The sequence below is a fragment of the Ciconia boyciana genome, chromosome 4 (assembly GCF_034638445.1).
Source record: "Ciconia boyciana chromosome 4, ASM3463844v1, whole genome shotgun sequence".
In the NCBI taxonomy this organism is placed as follows: Eukaryota; Metazoa; Chordata; class Aves; order Ciconiiformes; family Ciconiidae; genus Ciconia; species Ciconia boyciana.
This window is the reverse complement of record NC_132937.1, coordinates 12412774-12428168: the sequence shown is the minus strand read 5'-3', so window position 1 is coordinate 12428168 and position 15395 is coordinate 12412774. Positions and strand designations below refer to the sequence as shown.

The 15395-nt window shown below is 51.3% G+C and overlaps 1 long non-coding RNA gene and 1 pseudogene across 2 annotated transcripts; both read right to left on the bottom strand.

Annotated features, from left to right (window-relative positions):
- LOC140650826 (uncharacterized) overlaps nt 1-5913 on the bottom strand; it is a 44428-nt pseudogene extending 38515 nt beyond the window's left edge.
- Nucleotides 5914-8712: 2799 nt separating this feature from the next.
- On the bottom strand, nt 8713-14734 carry LOC140650586 (uncharacterized). 2 transcript variants are annotated; one of them, XR_012042080.1, is made up of 3 exons: nt 14384-14734; nt 11166-11276; nt 8713-9576 (listed from the first exon to the last, which is right to left on the bottom strand). It is a non-coding gene; the product is annotated as an uncharacterized lncRNA (long non-coding RNA). The 2 variants fall into 2 exon arrangements; XR_012042079.1 differs by lacking the exon at nt 11166-11276.
- Between the last annotated feature and the right edge of the window lie 661 nt (nt 14735-15395).

Here is a 15395-nt window from a genome sequence, read left to right as displayed (position 1 = left end):
AGGGCACCTTTATATTTCATGTAGGTGGGCACATACCCATTTCCTTTGTCCTGAGCAGCTGTGTGAACAGGATCGTGCTGGGGGGGCAGGGAGATGGCAACACTGTAGACAGTGAAGGGCTGCAGAGGGGGACAGGCAAATGTTCCCTCCTGGCCATGTAGCATCTCCTCTCCCTTCACCTCCTCAGCCTCACAGGGAGGGGAGGAAGGCACTGCCAGAAGGCACTTCCAGACGGCACATGGCCCGCATGCGCTGGCAGGCATCAGGGATCCTGCAGGTCCAGTTCAGTTTGACGCTGTTTGTGGAAATCTCCAAGGTCCCAGGGACAACCTGGAGGACCTCTGTGAAGGAAACATTGCAAGAGGGTCATTTCCTTCCCTTCCCCTCCCAGCCTTGCAGCAGACCTCCATCATCCCCAGCATTCCCTCACTAGCTTGTCCCCAGCACAGTGGCGACGAGGCCATCCTGCCTTCTCCCAGACAACATTCAGGCACTGCCTGCACTCTCCTCTGTCCCTGGACTGTTCCCAGGGGTACTCTGGGTGCTGCAGTGACTGTGGGAGAGTAAGAGCAAGTACTTGTGGCCACTCTGCAGCCACCACCTTGGGGCTAGCAACTGATTGAGTGACTAGTCCCTTTCATACCAACAATGACTTAGACAACAAACCCAGCAGCCAGAGCAGGGTCCTGCCCTCCTGCTCCTGGACTCTCATGCTCTTCTCCAGAAAGACCCATCCAGCTGGTCTGGGCACGCTGCCTGGGGCCCTACGCACAGTGACGAGGACTTGTCCTCCTCGGCGCTGTGCAGGGTGCCACAGCTGCCAACAGTGCAGACACAAACCTGGGATGCATCAGCAGCAGTTTTCTCTGGAGTGAATTCCCATGCCATGCCCTGACCACCCCAAGCACAGGGCACTAACGATGCAGGTCGCATCCAGCACTGCTCTCCCTGCCTGGGGAGAACAGACTGAGAGCACTGGAAAAGTGTCTGGTTCTCTCACTTACCCACACAGGTCATGTTCCCCTCCATAGGGTGCCAGCGGCCAGTGCCGTTCCTCACAAGCCAGCTGCTCCGAGGAATTGGGGACCTTTGCCTTGGGTTCAGTTTCATGCAGGTGATCTCTGTAGCAGAAGACCAGTACCCTTCAGGGCACCTCAACATCACCACTTCATTTGGGTTGTAGGATAGCTGGTCTGAGTCAAAGATAAACCTGGGGTCCCACTGGGACTTCTGGAATTTCTCTGCACCAACAAGATGGGAAGGCGTTAGCAGGGCAGAGGGTGGCCCCGTAGGGCATGCCAGGGGATGAAGTGGGGGATCCCCTTCCCTGGCGCTCCAGGACACCATATGGAGCAGCCTTCTGACACCACATCCCCAGCATGCAAGGGGATAAGGGCAAGAAGGGCCTTGCACTGCTTCCCCCAGGCCTCCCAGGAAAGGCCAGGAGGATCCAGAGCTCCAGGGACTCAGGGCACCTGGGATGCAATGCTCAAAGCTTGCACAGGGATGGAGAGCTCAACATTTGGCTCTGGGGCCTCACAGCTCCCTCGGTTGAGCCTGGCAACATGTGACATTAAGGACTGGCACAGGCTACAAGGGGACCGGACAGAACACCCTGAAAGCTTGGGCCATGCATGGAGCTGCCCCCGCGGGCCCTGCTCAATGATCCACAGGAGAACCATCCCCTTCCCATCCCACTCATGTCCCCACACTCCCCGTGCTCACAGCTGCCTTCAGGGAACCAGCCCCGAGCCCTCTTGCTGTGGCCCAGCCTGAGGAGCCACGGGGCATGCGGGGAGTCGGGCAGTGCCAGAGGACAGCACATACCTGACTTTCAGCATGTCGCACTGGGCTTCCCACACCAACACAAGCTGGCCCTGGCCTCCCTCACAGAGGATCGCAACACCCTGAGACCTCCTGAGAAGACAATAAACCCTGAGCCCAAAAGCTGACTCCTCCGATGATGGCATGCAGCAGGGACCAGGAGGGGAGACCAGCACATGGGGAGGAGGTCAGGCTTTTGCCCTGCTTGCACGGGCTGAGAAGACACAGGGAGCAGAGCTCTGTGATCCCCCAGACCCTGAGGCAATGCTTTTGGCCACCTCTACCATGCATGCCTGTCTGACCTCCAGCACTGTAGCCCCCCCCCTCCCCTCGACACATGCTCTTGCCAGAAGACCTCAGGGAGCCCCATGTCACCATACACCTCCACCAGAAACCTCCCACCCACCCATGAATTGCAGGTTGGAGCCCTGCACGCTAGGCACTCTGCCCTGGCCTGGCATGGGCAGATCTGGCCACTGCTCCCCACCCTGATCCCACAGCCCCTTCCTGCCAGGACCCTCAGGGACTGAGGCTGGCACCAGTCCCCTCCCCACCGAGGCTTCCCTGGAGTCCCGGGGCAAGCACAGGGCAGACTCAACACTGCCTTCAGCAGCACCTACCATTTCTCCAGGCAGGCAGTGAGCCTGAAACCTCCTGTGCATGCACAGCTTTCCTTCCCCTGCTCAGGAAGGGCAGAATGGGGCACCCAGGAGAGCTACTGATGCCTCCCTTACAGATGCACTCCACGCAGGACTTAATGTGGATCCAGCTACCTCCACTGTCCCTTCACAACCATGGGTCTGTGTATACAGGTTTCCCATGACTGATGGGCTGGACTTCGCTCACATATTTGATGTGGGTAAAGGATGGCTGGAAACCCTCAGGACAGCTCAGCATCACTTCTTCGTTCTTCTTGTAATTCTCTTGGACTGGTCCCAGCTGGAGTCTTGAGTCCCACCATGGTTTTTGGCACATTTCTGGCGGAAGTTAAAGTAGGTGTTAGTTGGGGTAGGAGGTGACAAGGTCGGGCAGGAGTAGGTGGTGGCGTATGAGCAATCATTCAGTTTGGGGTAGAGCAGGGCAGCCAGGAGAGCTCTTGATGCCTCCCTTACAGATGCACTCCATGCTGGACCAAATGTGGATCCAGTCACCTCTGCTGTCCCTTCCCAGCCACGGGTCTGTGTATACAGGTTTCCTGTTGCTGAATGGCTGGACTTCCCCTGAACATTTGACGTGGGTGAAGGATGGCTGGAAACCCTCAGGACAGCTCAGCATCACTTCTTAATTCTTCTTGTAATTCTCCTGGTCTGGTGCCAGCTGGAGTCTTGAGTCCCACCGTGGCCTTTGGCACGTTTCTGGCAGAGGAGAAAGTGGGTGTTAGTTGGGGTGGGAGGTGATAAGCTGGAGCAGGGGTAGGTGGTGGGGTATCAGCAATCCCCAGCAATCCCTCCAGCCACTGAAGGGAAGAGGGAAGGCGACACGTCCATCTGCCATGACATGACCCCTCAGCAAGGCTTGCTGGGAGAGGACTCTCCTTGTGCACCCAAAGCGTGAAGAATCACTCATCCATGAACCACCCCCATCCACCCACTTGTATCCATGGACACTCTTAGCCATCCACAACAGCCTGAAGCAGGGAGTTTCCTGGGTTGTCTCTCCCTACCCATCTCCCCTGAATGCTGGGCTGCCTGCACACGGCCATCCCCACACTCAGCACAGCTCTGTCCCTGCCTGGGGCAGCCCCGCATCACCATCACCTGAGGGAGGGCATTGCTCTTCCCCCAGGTGCATCCCCCACAGCCTCCAACCCTGATACCAAGGGCTGACCCAGCCCTGGGCACTCAGGGCTCCCTTCAGTTCCCTCCACTCCAACTCCTGGAGCTGCAGGAGATGCCCCCAGGGTCCCTCACCTGCACGGGCAGGCAGTGGGACAAGCAGACCTGTGCACTCCGTGGTGGCACCTGGAGGCGCAGCAAGGACCAGGGCACCTCTGTGGGCACCTCGGTGCTGGCCCCAGATCCTGCCCCAGGCCCTGGTGCCCATCTGCAGGGACCCATGCTTGGCCTGCTCAGGAACCACTGCAGGAGCTGCCGGCTTGCCTGGCTGGCACTACCTTGTCTCTTGTCTCCTGGCTGGGCTGTCCTCTTCAACAGTTTGCATGGGCAACACAGCACCAAGGAGGGACTGTCGCCTGCCTGCTGCTCAGCTGGGTAACGTCACAACTGGCTATCAAGGGTGAAGGTAGAGAGGGGACATGGGAGAGCTGCTGCTGCCTCACTGATACATCCTACAGCCCTCTCAATGCGCATCCAGGCACCTGTGCTGTTCCTGCCCCACCAGGCATCTCCAGAACTCACTTGTAGAAATTCCCTTGCACATTTGACCTTGGGGAAGGATGGCTTGAGATCTCCAGAGCAGGTCAGTGTCAGTTCTTCGTTCTCTTCGTAACTGCTTTTGCTTGGTGCAAACTGGACTCTTTTATCCCACTGGGGTTTTGGGTGCTTTCCGGTCAGGGAGAAAGTGTGAGAGTCCTTCTCAGGGACAGGGACTGGTCAGGCATTGGAGGTTGGGGGGAAGAGCTCTTTGCCAGCTCTTCATTGCACCCATAAATCCTCTGCTCTGTGGCAAAGTGGAGCCTGTGTCTCGCTGGGATGCTGGCAGAGGGGAGGCAGGTGTCAGCACGCTGGGAAGGGGGCTACTGTGGGTCTGCAGCTCCAAGGACATCACCCCGGTAGGACAGTGGCATGCTGGTGGTTGGAACTGGCTTGTTTCTTTAGAGCTTTCCTATGGAACGGGCAACAGGCGAGGGCCTGATTGGAGCCTGCGAGTCAGGACCAGGAGAGAGACCAGTAAGGGTGACACCAGGGTGCAAGTGTGCCCACCTCCCCAGGTGAGAAAATGGACAATGTCTTTTTTAAACTACTCAGGGACCAGCTTGGCTAAACAGGGAACTGAGCTGCAGCACAAGACACACTATATAGGAGGTGGAAGGAGAGGCTGCAAAGGAGCAAGAGAAGCACTGCCTGTGCATGCAGAGATGGTGAGTGGAAAGCCCAAGCTCAGCTAGATCTGACCCTTGCAAGGGATGTCAGGGAACCCTGCAGTCACCAGGCAGCATTGATGGCTCTTAGAAGGGGAGTATTTCCCTGTCCCAGACTTTGCCAGAGTCTCTGTGAGTCCCGAAACTGTTGAAAAGATGAGGTTTTCTATCCTAACAGGATAGGGATACAAGGAGAGGCTGAGGGAATATGGCTTATTTAGCTTGCAGAAGAGGCTTGTGGCAGGATGAACAGTGGACAACAGGAAGCGGTATCCCCACACAGAGTCCCATCCATCTCTGCAGACTTGCAGGCTTCCCCCTCTCAGGGCTCATTTTGGATGAAGCTGCCTGAGATCTGGGCTTCCATAGAGCCTGCTGGGCTGCCCACCTCCGCTGACATAAGCCACACAGCTTGTATCCCACTCAGCTGTGCTGGTTTTGGCTGGGATAGAGTTAATTTTCTTTATAGTAGCTAGTATGGGGCTATGTTTTGGATTTGTGCTGAAAACAGTGTTGATAACACACTGATGTTTTAGTTGTTGCTAAGTAATGTTTACACTAGTCAAGGACTTTTCAGCTTCCCATGCTCTGCCAGGTGCAGAAGAAGTTGGGAGGGGACGCAGCCAAGACAGTTGATCCAAACTGGCCAAAGGGCCATTCCATACCATATGATGTCATGCTCAGTATATAAACTGGGGAAGAAGAAGGAAGGGGAGGACATTCAGAGTGATGGCATTTGTCTTCCCAAGTAACCGTTACGCGTGATGGAGCCCTGCTTTCCTGGAGATGGCTGAACACCTGCCTGCCCATGGGAAGTAGTGAATGAATTTCTTGTTTTGCTTTGCTTGTGTGTGCGGCTTTTGCTTTACCTACTAAACTGTCTTTATCTCAACCCACGAGTTTTCTCACTTTTACTCTTCCGATTCTCTTCCCCATCCCACCAGGGGGGAGTGAGTGTGCGGCTGTGTGGTGCTTAGTTGCTGGCTGGGGTTAAACCAAGACACAGCATACCCAACCTCTTCCACACTCACCAAGGAGGCCAATAGCATCCTGGCTTGTATCAGGAATAGTGTGGCCAGCAGGACTAGGGAAGTGATCGTGCCCCTGTACTCAGCACTGATGAGGCCGCACCTCGAATACTGTGTTCAGTTTTGGGCCCCTCAGTACAAGAAAGACATTGAGGTGCTGGAGCACATCCAAAGAGCAAAGCTGAAGGGTCTAGAGAACACGTCTTATGAGGAGCGGCTGAGGGACCTGGGATTGTTTAGTCTGGAGAAAAGGAGGCTCAGGGGAGACCTTATTGCTCTCTACAACTACCTGAAAGGAGGTTGTAGCAAGGTGGGGGTCGGTCTCTTCTCCCAAGTAACTAGCGATAGGATGAGAGGAAACGGCCTCAAGTTGCGCCAGGGGAGGTTTAGATTGGATATTAGGAAAAATTTCTTCACGGAAAGGGTTGTCAAGCATTGGAACAGGCTGCCCAGGGAAGTGGTTGAGTCACCATCCCTGAAGGTATTTAAAAGTCATGTAGACATGGTGCTTAGGGACATGGTTTAGTGGTGGACTTGGCAGTGTTAGGTTAACGGTTGGACTCAATGATCTTAAGGGTCTTTTCCAACCTAAATGATGCTATGATTCAAATGAGCTGGTCTTGTACAGCTCCAGCAACAGGTCACCCTGACCCGTTCGCCCACTGTGAACCCCAGCCAGGAAGAGGCAGCCAAGACCAACAAGTGTCAGCTTTCTTCTCTCCCACAGACCCCTGATTCAAAAGAAAAACCTGGCTGCAGCTCATCCCTCCCACCCCACCTGGCAGCCCAGTGTTAGCCAGAGCCTTGGGGCTCAGCCCCACATCTGCCTCTGCTCCCAAAACTGTAGTGCTTTCTCCCCCATGGCTCTGACCACTTACTCCAACACACACAGGGGTCCCTCTACTCCCACCACTCTGGCTGTGTGCCCAGGCACTGTTTAGGGGCACAGGGCTTATCATCACCCCTATCTCCAGGACTCTGAAGCCTCCCCTGGATTCCACCCACCCATGGGGTGCTTGAGACCCCATTCTCTTGGCCCTCCTCATGCCCAGGTGAGTGGTGCAGCAGCACCAGCCTCCCCCACTGGAGCTCACCCAAGCCCCAGAGAAGCTTCCCAGGGAAATGTGGGACTCTCAAACAGGGCAAAGTGCCAAAGCCTCAAGCTGAACCCCTCCAGCTACTCCTCCTCCCAGCTTCACAGCTGCAGCTATCCACGAGGAGGCAGAAGATGCTGGCCAGGAAGGGTTTCTGCCTTTGAACCCCTCCCCAGGAGCACAGACCCCTGGCAGCTGCCCACAGCAAGATGCTGAGACAAAAGGTGCCCTGGCACTGCCAGGACAGGAGGAAAAGCCAAAGTGTCCAGGTCCCCCATTCCTGGCCTGTTATCCTGAGCACCAGCTCAGGACCCCAGCATCAGGGTGATGCAGGGCTGTGCTTACCCTTGCAGATGGCAGTCCCATTCCACAAGGTCTGGGTCCTGCTGGAAATGCATCTGATCTGGGGGACAGATGGCAGATACTCCCCAGCACAGCTCAGCTGCACCAAATGGTTCAAGGCATAGTTGCTCTGGTTTGGAGTAAATCGCAGCTTGGGGTCCCAGTTGGAGGGAGCTTTACATCTTCCTGTGTGCAAAGGACATGAGGCAGAGTCCTGAGGATCTCTGGGCTCTGGCAGTGTCCTCGGGGGTGAGGAGGCCCTGTCCAGAGGGGTGCTGGTCCCCCTCACATCAGAGGGGTGGCAGAGATGAGTACCTCCCAGGATGAGGCCCCAGACCCCAGGTGCATTAACCCTCCTTGCACCCTCAGGTGCAGTGCCAGAGGGTTTCCTGCAGGCCCTCCTGCCCACCCACTCACTGCAGAGGGATCCCAGCCAGAGGGATCCAGCAGCCCAGTGAATGCTGCTTTGTCCTGCACTCTCTCCCCCAAAGACAGGGACTGTGGGAGTGCACCAGGCCCAGTGGGCCTCTGCTGCCATTGCACACCCTCCCAACTTGGCCCCACAAGGCAGCTTCCAGCACCGACAGCCTGCCCTCAGACCTCCACATCTACGTTCACAACACTGGCCACAAAGCTCACACCCCACTCCATGCACCCAGCCTTTTCTGTACACTTCACCCAAAATGAATCTGCCTTGTCCTGCTCTGGTAGATGTGTCACCCATACTTGCTCACCCAGTGCAAACAGTCTGTGAGGAGGCATCAAGGTAGGAGTTGGCCTCCACTAAAATAGGATGAAACACCTCTCTTCAGCTACACGCATCTCCACAACTGCCCTCTTCCTGGCAGCCAGCACTCATGGGGCTGCACTCCCTTAAACTGGAACAGGGGCATCACCAAACTTCCCTTATCTGGTAGCAGGTTTTCACACCATCATCTCAACCCTTCACCCTGGACCTTCACCACAAAGGACAGTGGCCACCACCCCCATCCTTTGAGACCACGTGTGTTGTCCAGATAAGAAACTTCTTCCCCCACAGCTGGATCCCTCCCAACACCCTCAGATCACACACTTCACTGCGACAGCCAAAAGCCTTGACAGACCTTAAACCCCTGACTCAGTCCGTGCCTAGTTAGGCATCCCCAGCACACACCTTCCCCCCTTCCGTCATTAAACCCTTCTGAAGCAGTGCATACGCCCTCACACTCCTGCCCCAGGGAGAAATACAGGATCCTTCCCACCACAGCAGAGTCCAGGCTACCTGCCCAGCACCAAGTGTTTGACCAGGGACACCAGCCAGTGGGGAGGAAATCCCTCTGCTGTGGGAAAACAAACCATGCTTCAAAGAGCAGATTTCTGTAGCGGATTGATGCACGGACTCCAATCAAGGGATAAATCGAAGACCCTTTATTGAACTATTACATGGCTTATATACTTTCTAATTGTTTGTACATGCGCTACTGAGAGAACTCTTATTGGTTTATATGTCTTGTTCACGCGTCCTTCATGCGTTCCTTCAGCTAATACGATTGGCTATCTTTTTGCAACTTTGCAGTTCCTTTCTTCACAACAAAAAATCACAAGCTCGCCTTATCTCTCTCCAATGCTATCCACTCCTACTCCTGACACACAGCCTCCTTCCCTCAGGCATAACCCAAACTCTCAGTACTTCAATCTTGTTAACCCTTTCACTCCTGCTATGCCTAATTCCTCCTCAATTCCCCCTTTTTGTTTTTCAACAACATATATTTTTTACATCATTTTCTGCAGCATTCCTTGGACACGTGACAATAAACAGGGTAAAAGCAGCAAGATACATAAAAATATACCGATAACCAATAACCCAGTTTTTAATAATGATTTAAGCCACCCACTTATCTCAATCCACAAAGCAGGCGCTAACATTACTGGTGGTAGAATTACATTTACCTGCAGCTAGCACTCCACTTGCTTCTTTTTGTATTAACCCTACCTCATCTATAGGCAATCCTACAAGACATGTATGGAATGGTTGTTCCAGTTGTTCCCTAGATACACAAAAAGCAGTTTGATTCAGCGTTCGCGCTAAAGACTCCCATATGTTGCTACTGTTCTAGGTTATCGTTGACATGGGGTTCGCTGCTGTTATGGTCGTCAGCATCAGCAGTCCCCATGTCATTAGCAAGGGCAGGCTTGTTGGTGTCTTCATGATTCGCTTTTTCAAGGGCCGGTCTTACACATCGAGCGGGGATCCAGCATGGTCCTTGCTCTGTGGAGACACAAGCATATCCTCGACCCCATGTTATTAATGTATAAGGTCCTTCCCATTGACCCGATTGTAGAGACCGTACCCACACTTTAACATCCTTGCTAGATACATCTATCTTGTCGGTCGAACCAAGACTTTAAAAATGTCGAACAATTGGTGGTCGCTGTTCCATTGCGGTCTCCCTAATATTTAAATAATTTAGGGTATAAACTGTTTTCCATAACCATACTTGAGGGCTTTCTCCCACCATTCCCCCTTTTTGTTTTTCAAGCATATGTTTTAGGGTTTGGTGACTGCGTTCAACAATAGCCTGGCCTTGTGGGGAATGTGGAATGCCTGTTACATGTACTACACCCCATAGCTGTAAAAAGCGTTGGGTTTTCTGGCTAATGTACCCGGGCCCGTTATCTGTTTTGATAGTAGATGGCACCCCCAGGGCTGCGAAAGCCGCAGTCCAGTGTCAAATGACATCTTTTGCTATTTCTCCAGATTCTGCAGTTGCCCATAAAGCGCCCGAACAAGTATCGATAGAAACGTGCACCCATTTTTGTCTTCCAAATTCAGCTATATGAGTGACATCTGTCTGCCATAATTGTAATGTGTAGAGACCTCGCGGATTTACCCCCGTTTTGCGGACGGCAGCAAAAGTTTGACAATCAGGGCACGCACGTACAATGGCGCGGGCTGTATCCCAAGAGAGGCCGAATTGTTTTCTTAGTGCTTTAGCTGACTGGTGAAAAAACTCATGGGATAGCTGGGCTTGTTTTATAATTTGTGGTACTGGGGTTGCCCAAACTGGAGCGGTCAAGCGATCTGCTCTACGGTTACCCTCCGCGATAAAACCTGGTAGATTTGTATGGCTCCTGGTGTGTAGTACATAAAAATCGTTTTGCCTACGATTTAACTCATACCATAATTGTTTAAATAAAGAGAACAGCTGTTCGTTATTAACATGTTTGAACCATGCTTTCTCTAATCGTTGGACTACCCCGCATACATATTGTGAATCAGTCACTATATTCAATGGTTCACTCCATTTTTGGAATGCTTTTATGACTGCTACTAATTCCACTATTTGAGGAGTGCCTTGGACCACATGGACCTCTTCCTTCCAATGTTCCTCTTCTTTCCAAACTATGACTGCTCGGCCCGTTTTTCCTGACCCATCGGTAAACACAGTAATTCCAGAGACTGGTACAGGGCTGCATCTGGGTCGAGCAACTATTTCAATGTCTTTAAATGCCATAAATAATTTATGAGCTGGCATGTGGATGCTAAGTGTTCCTGCATAGCCTAGCAAAGCAGTTTGTAACGGTATGCTATTAGCTAAGCTCCAGTCCAAATGTTCTTTCGTCAATGGAATGTAAATTGTATGCACTTCCTCACCTCGTAACTGTACAGCACGTTTCCGCCCTTTACGAATTAACATCGCAAACATTTCCACTCTGGTAGTAATAGTTTTCACAGGCTGATATGGCAAAAATACCCATTCTATCAAAAGCAAAGGATCATTATTGGTTGCTACCCATTGCCCCAGTAGAGCTAATGGCTATGTAATAGTGTTAATGATATAGAGCTGGAGGCCATACCCGTCATGCATGCGATGGGCTTGTCGTGACTGTATTGCTTGTTCGATGTGAGCCAAGGCCTCCTTCGCTTCAGGAGTCAGTATACGTTTGGAATCTAATGCGGGATCACCTCTTAATAGATCAAAGAGAGGTTGTAGTGTATCATTTGTGATTCCCAGCAAGGGTCGAACCCAATTAATGGCACCAAGTATTCTTTGTACATCATTTAGAGTGCTGACTTCCCACTTCAAGGCCACTCTCTGAGGTTCAACAGCACGTTCCATGATTTTCCACCCTAAGTAACGCCAGGGGAGTTCCTTTTGCACCTTCTCAGGTGCCACTTGTAATCCAAATTTCTGTAATGCTTGAACTGTGTCTTTTACTACTAACTGTATATTATCTACAGAAGCTCCAGCGATGAGTATATCATCCATATAATGATATATTAGTATTTGTGGGTATTGTTCTCGAACCCCAGAGAGTGCTCTTGCGACATATATTTGACATATTGTGGGACTATTTTTCATGCCTTGAGGCAAGACCGTCCAATGATATCATTGCATGGGTTCGCTGTTGTTAATTGAGGGAACCGAAAAAGCAAATCGAGGGCAGTCTTGGGCCGCTAAAGGAATTGTAAAAAAGCAATCCTTCAAGTCCATCACTATTATTGGCCAATTCGCAGGAATCATAGTAGGAGAAGGGAGTCCCGGCTGCAAAGCCCCCATGCTTTCGATCACTGCATTGATTTGCCTCAAGTCATGTAACAATCGCCATTTACCGCTTTTTTTCTTTATAACAAACACAGGGGTATTCCATGGACTTGTAGTTGGAACAATGTGACCTTGTTGTAACTGTTCTTGCACTAGTTAATTCAGAGCGCGGATCTTTTCGTTTGTGAGGGGCCACTGATCCACCCAGACAGGCTCGTTAGTGAGCCATTGTAGAGGAATGGTAGGCCGCGCTTCAGTGACCCCCATTAAAAATTTTGTGTACCGATAGTGACTCCCCAGGAGCTGAGAACATCTCGCCCCCAAAGAATCAGCAGCATGGCAACAACAAAAGGGCGAGTAGCTGAGACCTGGCCTTCAGGCCCAATGACTTGTATCATATATACGCTTTGATACGAAGTGGTAGTCCCTCCAATACCAGATAGGGCAGAGGCAACTTCTTTTATTGGCCATCCTTGGGGCCATTTTGCTTTTGAAATTACTGTAACATCCGCTCCGGTATCTATCATGCCCTGTAGTTTAATAGTTCTAGGCGTCCCTTGGCCATTACTTAAAGTACATGTTAACATAGGCCGTCGTGACTGTACTGTTTGGGCCCATAAGATCAAGGGCGTTCCTGTGGAGCCAAAGCCACCTTTTCCTCTTTTAACTGAGTCTGTCACTGGAACTTGACTTCTAAACGGTACAAGCTGTGCTCTCCAGCTGCCTTTTGGAATGACAACTGGAGGAAAGGGAGTCCATATCATTGCTTGTATCTGGCCCTCATAGTCTGCATCAACGACTCCAGGGAGCACAAAGAGTCCTTTCACAGTCACACTAGAACGTCCCAATAACAAGGCACTTAAACCGCCCCCCAGGGGTCCCTTTGCATTCAATGGCACTCGGTGCACAGTCTGGTCTTCTATTATTATTTCAGCATCTGTGGTGACATCCATTCCAGCGCTTCCTGCGGTTCGACCTCGCAGGCCATTGCTGTTGTCATGGCTTGCCGAGGCACTTGTGTCTGTGCGCGCCGCCGGCTCGCACTGGTTCGGAAGTTTCCCTGAATTGATTTGCCATCTTTACCCCATTTGGAACGGCACTGATTAGCATAGTGACGCCCCTTCCCACATCGGGGGCAAACTCCAGGTCCTGAGTTTTGAATTTGATTTACGTTTGGGCAATTGTGCTTAAAATGTCCTGTCTTCCCACACCTAAAACAGGTTCTATTATCAAATCTCAAGGCTTCGAATGCGGAGGCCATGGCTTGAGCCTGATGTTCGAATGACCCAACCTTTTGACAGGCCTCCATCATTTCTACCAAGTTGGGATTGCGTAAGGTCTGTAACACCCTTTTACAATCTACATTTGCATTTTCTACAGCTAGCTTCATTAACACTTCCCTTGCTGTCTCATTTTCAACTTGTTTCTCTATTGCTTCTTTCAGCTTATCTATAAATGACATAAATGATTCGGTTATCCCCTGCTTTATAGAGACAAATGATTGAGTAGCCTTCCCTGTATCAGGAGTTTTCAGCAGAGCTTGGTATGCCAACTGGCGAGACTGCTGCAGAATAGCAGGGTTCAATCTAGCTTGTAATTGCGGTGTCTGTACTGGTGATTCCCCCATCAGCTGCGGTATTCCTGCACCCCGCAAGGGGTCGCCATCCGGCCGTTCAAAATTAGTTATGGCGGCCATCTCACAGGCAGTCCGCCAATGTGCGTTAAACATTACCCTTTGCGTAGGTGTACATATTAACATGGATATCTGTTTAATATCATACGGGGTCAGTTCATAATTAAAAACCACGTTATTCAATAAATTCTGTACATATGGTGACCCAAAACCATAATCCATAACATTTTTTCGCAGTTCTTTCACTAGTCCAAACGGCAACCCCTGCCACTCTGCCCGCCCCTGAGCGTCTCGAATTACAGGACACGCTATGAGAGCAGCAATATCCTGATCGCCGCTTCTTTCGGCTTGTTGCCGCAACTCCTGCCAATGTTTCCTTGGATTATAATCTGTTTCAACACATTCAAAGTCCCCTCTATTTTTCTCCTTGTACGGGTCCTCTGCAAATGACAAATCCATATTCATAGGTGATGGTGGCAGTGGAAAATCGGGCGAGGGAGGTGCAGTGGGCGCTAGTTCATTAGCTGTGGCAGCTGCCGCTTCTTTTTGTCTTTCTCCTACAGTGGCTGCTGCAGCAGCAGCTGTTACAGTGCGATCTGCCTTTAATTGCTTTAATGAGTCTGTAACTAAGTGCCATGCCGTTAACAAGCCCGTAGCACTGGAATCCCCCCTAGTAGCCGCGTCCCATAAAACCTGTCCAGCTGTTTCCCATGTACATATTTCAAATATCTCAGTCAATTCTGGAGCTACACCTCGGCCTTTAAGCCAGGCGAGCAGCATGCGCAGTTGCGTCTCATCATACTTAATGCCGCGCTTTTCTAATATCTTCTTAAACATAGTTACCACCGATTTTTCTTCTGCAGACATTGTTGCCCCCATTGTCCCTGGCTGCTCACCTGATCTAGGTGATTACTTTGTCCGGACTTTTCAGCTCTCCAACCGCTGATTATACGTTCAGCCAGGCTCCGCTACCGGTCGCTCTTTCCCGCGATTCTGTCCCGTAGACTTCAAGTTTCTGTCCCGCAGACTTCAAGTCTCCTGTTCGGGCGCCATTTGTAGCGGATTGATGCACGGACTCCGATTGAGGGGTAAATCGAAGACCCTTTATTGAACTATTACATGGCTTATATACTTTCTAATTGTTTGTACATGCGCTACTGAGAGAACTCTTATTGGTTTATATGTCTTGTTCACGTGTCCTTCATGCGTTCCTTCAGCTAATACGATTGGCTATCTTTTTGCAACTTTGTAGCTCCTTTCTTCGCAACAAAAAATGACGCACTCGCCTATCTCTCTCCAATCCCATCCACTCCTACTCCTGACACACAGCCTCCTTCCCTCAGGCATAACCCAGACCCTCAGTACTTCAATCTTGTTAACCCTTTCACTCCTGCTATGCCTAATTCCTCCTCAGTGAGCAATTGCATCGTGCATTACTTGCTTTGTATATTCTATTATTATTGTTGTTGTTGTTGTTGTTGTTATTTTACTTTATTTTATTTCAGTTATTAAACTGTTCTTATCTCAATCCATGAGTTTTCTTACTTTTACTCTTCGATTCTCTCCCCGATCCCACCAGGGGGGAGGGTGAGCGAGCAGCTGTGTGGTGCTTAGTTGCTGGCTGGAGTTAAACCACGACACCCATTCATCTCAGCTCTACCTTTTGCTGGAGCCTGCAGAGACCCCAGGTTAAGGCAGCACTGCCACCACTTGCCCTGCCTCAAGTAGCATTTGCTTCTGCTGCTGCTGGCCTGGGAGCATCGGCCTCACATATTTGCCTCTAATGTAGCTGAGTAGGACTCTCTTTTCTGATTTTTTTACCCACCATGGGGTACAACGCTGCTGTGTATGGACAGCCCTGCTCCCTTGTCCTGTTGTGTTGTAGAGATGTCCCCATGTAGAACACCA